We start from the raw sequence: 6,271 nt of genomic DNA on the forward strand, positions 1-6,271 counted from the left end.
ATGTGCTAGGGATACACAATTGTACTTATTTGTGGGGATGTGATTCTAGCACATGTCACATCAAGGGGAGTCAATTGAGTATGCCACGTGGAAGAGTCATTTTATCATTACTCTTTTTGAATTTGAATTTCTAGGTAACTCATCTAGAAACTCAAAAATATTCAATCTGACGACATTCTCAATTGGGAAAGTTCCTGAGTCAACCCACTATCTCGATCATTTTCGAGTTTATTATGCACCAAGTCACCTTGAAATTCAATGCACTAATATCTATCTGTTGGTTGAGTGCTGATTTTGTAGCTCAACCTTATGGGGTAACTCAAAAACTCACTAACGGGACAGGTGCAAGAGTTGTAGTTTTTTACCTTGGGATGTACAACTGCACATGCTTTATGGGGATGTGCAGTTGTGTATCTCAAAGGAAAAAAAATCTACGACTCTTGTAAGGTACACGTCAATTGAGTTTTTGAGTTACCTAGTCAAGTTGAGTTACAAAATCATCACACTTTTTTGTTTTCTAAAAAAGTATTATACACATAGCAAAATAACTCAGTCAAGTTTTAACTCAGCCAAATAATAAGTTGGTTCCATTGAGTTCAGGCTTCAAGTCATTGAATAATCCAATTGATTTGAGTTGACTTGGAGAATTTTGAGCCAACTTAACCATTCCTCGAATTTACAACTCGCGACACACATGAGTTAAATGAATATGTATATATTAAATTAGGAAATACTTTAAAATACATAAAAAAACACTTTTTTTTTTGTTCTTTACAAAAATATTACATATAACCAAATAACTTGGTCGAGTTTCTATCCAGACTTAATGCAATTTCAATCTATCTCGGGCTCGGACATGTTGATGAGTTGACTCAACCACCTCCATGACTTAGTTCTATCAAGTTTTGGGTCCAAGTCATTGCAAAACCCAAGTGAGTCAACTCACCCGAGTTTTGAATCAACCCAACTAGTTTTAAATCAATGTTGAGAGATTTACTGGGCAGATCTATCTATTGCACTTTTGTTACAAAAACTTCCACATGGATTATCAAATTAGCAATCCAACAACACAACCTTTTAGGTTTCATGGAAAAACTCAAATTTAAAAGAAAAATTACAAATTATTTTTATTTTTTTGAGCTTGATCATAAGTGTTGAAAATGGATGGTTACTGAACATCCAAATTTAGAACTAAAATTAAACGGTGAAAATTAACCGCATTTTATAATAAAAATGCAACAGTTGGGGTCTGCGGGCTAAATCTATCATGAATGTTCTATAGTTTCTCAACCTCATTAATTAATTATGTCACAATGATAAGCAACTAAACCTAAAAGAGAAACCATACTACTCCAAAACCCATCCCACCACGGCAAGTATTTGATGATGCAAAGGTTTACATCCCAAACGCACACGCAAATGCTGTTGTCTCACCACAAATCCACCTTTTCCTTCCTTACCTTAACCAGTAATCTCCCTAACAATGCCCAAAGCTTCATGGCATGGGTCTTATGTGAATATATGATTTGGTTAAATAAACAATTAATAAAATGGATACATTTGGTGAACCTTTGGCCGACCATTACGTACAATGAGCTTAAAAATATAAATAAAAAAGTACCTTAAAACACCACGTGGGCAAATACAATTTGGGGGGGTCTTATGCACGACGTAATCCATGAATACATGGTCGGCAAATCTTTTGATAAAGTCTTGTTGATGATGATGATGATGATGAGATCAACAATGACGACGATGACAATAATAATGAAGATGCGTATTTTGGTATAAGCGTGTTTGAATATCCATTAGGGGTGTCTGTATGGTTAGGTCCCTAAAGGAATCAAAATCGCAGTCATTAAATTTTTCTTGATTCTGATTTCTGTCAATGACCTAACATCAATTAAGGAATCAAAATCAGAATCATCAAAAACTGTAAATATCCATCGATTTCTATTCTCAGATTTACCAAAACATGCACAACATTTCGAATATTTACCAAAATGGTACACTGTAGCAATTAATTCCGAAAACGGTAAATTTACCGTTTTCGGAATTAATTTTTTTTTACCAAAACGGTAAAAACAGTAAAATGTATTTTTTTTTTTACCGAAAATGCCCTTTTTTATTTTTTGACTGAAATTACGAAAATAAAATTGATTTCAGTAAAAAAAAAAAAATTATAAATACATATGATTATTGGATTACCGAAAGAGAGTGAATCTTTTTAGTTGGATTTTCATTTTTTTAAGGTTAAAATTGTAAATATATATGTAAAACAAAAAAGGGTATTTTCGGTATAAAAAAAAATATTTTACTGTTTTTACCGTTCTGGTAAAAAATATTAATTCCGAAAACGGTAAATTTACCATTTTCGGAATTAATTGCTACAGTGTACCGTTTTCGAAATTAATTTCGAAAACTCTACCGTTTTGGTAAATTATTCAATTTTTAATCTATTTTGTGATTAGAAAAAAAATTAATAACAAGCTATAAAAATCATAAAACATATTAATTGAAAATAAAATTAGAAGCATGCACAACGTGAAAAAAAGCCTAAATTTAACTGCTCAAGACTGTCGAATTTCATAAAATTTGACGAACCAAGGCGTCAAAGTTTTCATTGTCAAAAAAAAAAAAATTTCAACGGACCGAAACCATTAAATTAATGGAGGATGGGAGAAATTTGATGACTCTAAGCCGTCGAATTGAGGATCATAAAAAATTTCAACAGTCATAGACTGTCAAAATTTTCAGTTTTCACATAATGATGCAAATACAAGAAATTAATAACAAATAAAGCTTAAAAAGAAAGAACAAGGAATAAGAATGAGTATGAATCATACAAGTTAGAAAAGTGAATGTGCTGCTTTGAATAGGATTTTTGAGAAATTACTAAAGACAAATTTCCCAAAACATGATCAACTTTTGACGAAATTCCAATTGTGGCTCATTGTTTATTTTAATTCCCAAAAAATGAAGAGTGAGAGTTAGGTATTTCAAAGTGACAATTTGACAGATTTACTACTTTTTAGCGAGACTGCCACTTTATAAATCAGCAAGATTGTCACTTTAATTTGAAATAAATATCAACGATCTCGTTATCTTATATCAGCAAGATCTTCACTTTGAAATACATGTGATCTCACTCTTCACTATTTTTAAATTTCTCTAATTAATTTCAATAAAAAGCGACCTCGAACTAGGGTTTTCAATTTCGATTATGTGTTGGTTCCAGTTAAATCAGTTCTCATTGGTATCCTTAACCTATGGATCAATCTAACCAAACTAGTTCTAGTGCATCTTTTATACCCTCGTGAACCATCAACTAGGCCTGCAACTTGGGTGGGCCAAACCCAAATCCTTTGGGTTGAACCCAACCTCCGGTCAGGTTTGGGTATAGTTAGCTTGGGTTTGGCCTCAGGTTCGGTCAACGAAAAATAATGCTCAACTCAAATCGGATTGGGTCTGGGGCAACTCAATTTGCCCAAACCGGAACTTAATATTGCTATAATTTAAAAATATTTCTTATATCTTAGCTTCTTTCACACTCCTAATTCATATTTCAATATGCAGGCCTTTATTTATCTATATATCATCTATCACAAATCAATGTCTGATTATTTTCGTCATTAAACAAATGATTGCTTTATTATTAATGCTTCTATTTAAATGTAGTTTCATAATCTTATAATGATTATTACAATTTTATTTTTTTGAAAATTGCGATTAATAGGAAATAAAGATGATTGTTTTAAGTAACTATCTTCATCTTTAAATTTGTTTATAATTTTGTGTAAATAAAAATTTTGAAACACATTTTTAAAACAAATAATTGTAAAATTTAAGTTCTTTTACGTACCACTTATGTTCGTATAAACCCCTATCAATACTAAATTATATAATATTAAGTAGGAGTGAATCAACCCAACCAACCCAACCTGAGTTGGGTTCAGGTTGTGCATTTAATGCCCAAGGTCAAGTTGGTCATGGGTGCAAGTTGATGTTTGTCAAGTTTGGGTTAGGCGCAGGTTAATCCCCAACCTGTCCGAGTTGAAGCCCTACCATCAACTAAAAGACCATTTGAATGAAATTTAAACTAAGTGAATTTAGTTATATTCATTAAGTGTGAGGTATTGGTCAGCTCCAAGTGGCACACTAATCACTAATATCAAACTGATTTAATCTACCTATATTAGATTTATTAAAATATAAAAATAATTTTAAGTAGTTAAAGCATAATTTTAAAATTCAACTTGAATATTCATCGAATTGATTCAACTCAAAAATTAGTTAGTTAAGTCTAATAAGTATTAAATTTATGAATAACTTTTAATAAATTAATAAATAAATAATTATTTTTCATATAAATATTAACAACCAAATAAATTGATCAAATTTTCTATATAACTCGGCATATTTTTAGATGAAACCAGTCTGAGAAAGTTGTTAAAAGAGTATTTTAAGTATTTTTCTTGAAAAAATCTTCAAAAGTTCTTTATCAGATTAATATGAGTGTTACATAATGACGTGGTGGGGCGCACATAACCTTAAATGCTTTTTACGATGGAGTAAAAAACATCTATGGTTATGTGCGTGCCACCACGTCATTTGTGTCACTCTAGCACAAGTGATATTTTTTTGTTAGACTCAATCATACACACCCTAATGAGGCTAATTCCAATAATTTGGCATGTAGATGCAGTTGTTTTGCGTGAATGGAAATATAATCTCATCACCCGTCAAAGGCACCATGAGTGTAACTAGACTTTCCAGAAAGAGTGATGCTATGGTATTTTGAGTCCCATTGGCGGGTACCTAATCATGAAGCTCTGATTATTTGTTCCTACACTTTGCTTTGAAGATTTGTCATGCATGTAATGTAATTATATTCGGATGCAATTCTATTGGTATATAATAAAGACTGGGTCCTTTAATCATAGGTTTTGAAAATGAATGACTTCAAAACTTTCACGCAACTCCTAAATTTAAAATTAAAATTTAACGGTGAAAAATATTTTTTGTTAAGAATTCATAGAAATTTATCCTCTACAAACCCGAAGCATTGGATTATTGTGAGCCAAATGAGCCGTAGTAAGGGTGAAATTCTTACTAACTTGGTAAGGCTAGCTGGATTGTTTGTGATTCAATCACTCTACTTCTTTTAAAGGTAAATTATACTTTCGCTCTCTGTGGCTTGGCATAATTTCATATTAACCTCCTAATAGGCTCACTTATCTCCTCTCGATCTAGTTGTTGTTAAATCATACACTTAAAAAATATTTTATTTTTTCCTTTTTATAAGACCATTTTACTTTTTCTAAAGAGTCGTGATAATCTAACTACCCCACGTGGCATACTCAATTGTCTATATGACGTGAGCGCAGATCTATGGTTGCCGAACTTGTCACGTTAGGGTAGACGATTGAGTTTGCCTCGTGGGGTAGTAAGATTATCACGATTATTTTCTAAATGTTGTCCTTTTATATAAAAATAAAGACTGGGTCCCTTAATCATAGGTTCTGAAAATGAATGGTTACCAAACTTCCATGCAAATCTTAAATTTAAAATTAAAATTTAATGGTGAAAAATACTTTTTATTGAAAGTTCATAAAAATTTATCCTCTACAAACCTGAAGCATCCGAATCATGGTGAGCCCAATGACCCTTAGTAAGGCTAGCTGGATTGTTTGTGATTCAATCACTCTTCACCTCCTGTGATTTGGCATAATTCTATATTAACTTCCTAATAGGCTCACTTATCCCCTCTTGATCTATTTGAAGTCAAATCATACATTTAAAAAAAAAAAAAAAATATATATATATTATATATATATATATATATATATATATATATATATATATATATATATATATATATTTTTTTTTTTTTTTTCTTTTTTTTCTTTTTATAAAGACCATTTTACCTTTTCTAAAGAGTCGTGATAATCTGACTACCCCACATGACATAATCAATTATATATATGACATGAGCGCAAATCTACGATTGCGGAACTTATCACGTTATGGTAGTCGATTGAGTTTGCCTCGTGGGTAGTAAGATTATCACGATTATTTTCTAAATGTTATCCTTTTATATAAAAATAATATCCCTTAATGGTTGTGAATGCTTCCATTGAAGATAATTGTACAGTTTTAAATTTTATTTATTTATTCATTAAAAAATATATAAAATGAGATGGGAAAATAATAACATAACATCTGAACTTTAACATGTGTGTGTCAAAATGTTAGGGGTCAACATGGAATT

The sequence above is a fragment of the Akebia trifoliata genome, chromosome 8 (assembly GCF_017979445.1).
Source record: "Akebia trifoliata isolate Shusen 1 chromosome 8, ASM1797944v1, whole genome shotgun sequence".
NCBI lineage: Eukaryota > Viridiplantae > Streptophyta > Magnoliopsida > Ranunculales > Lardizabalaceae > Akebia > Akebia trifoliata.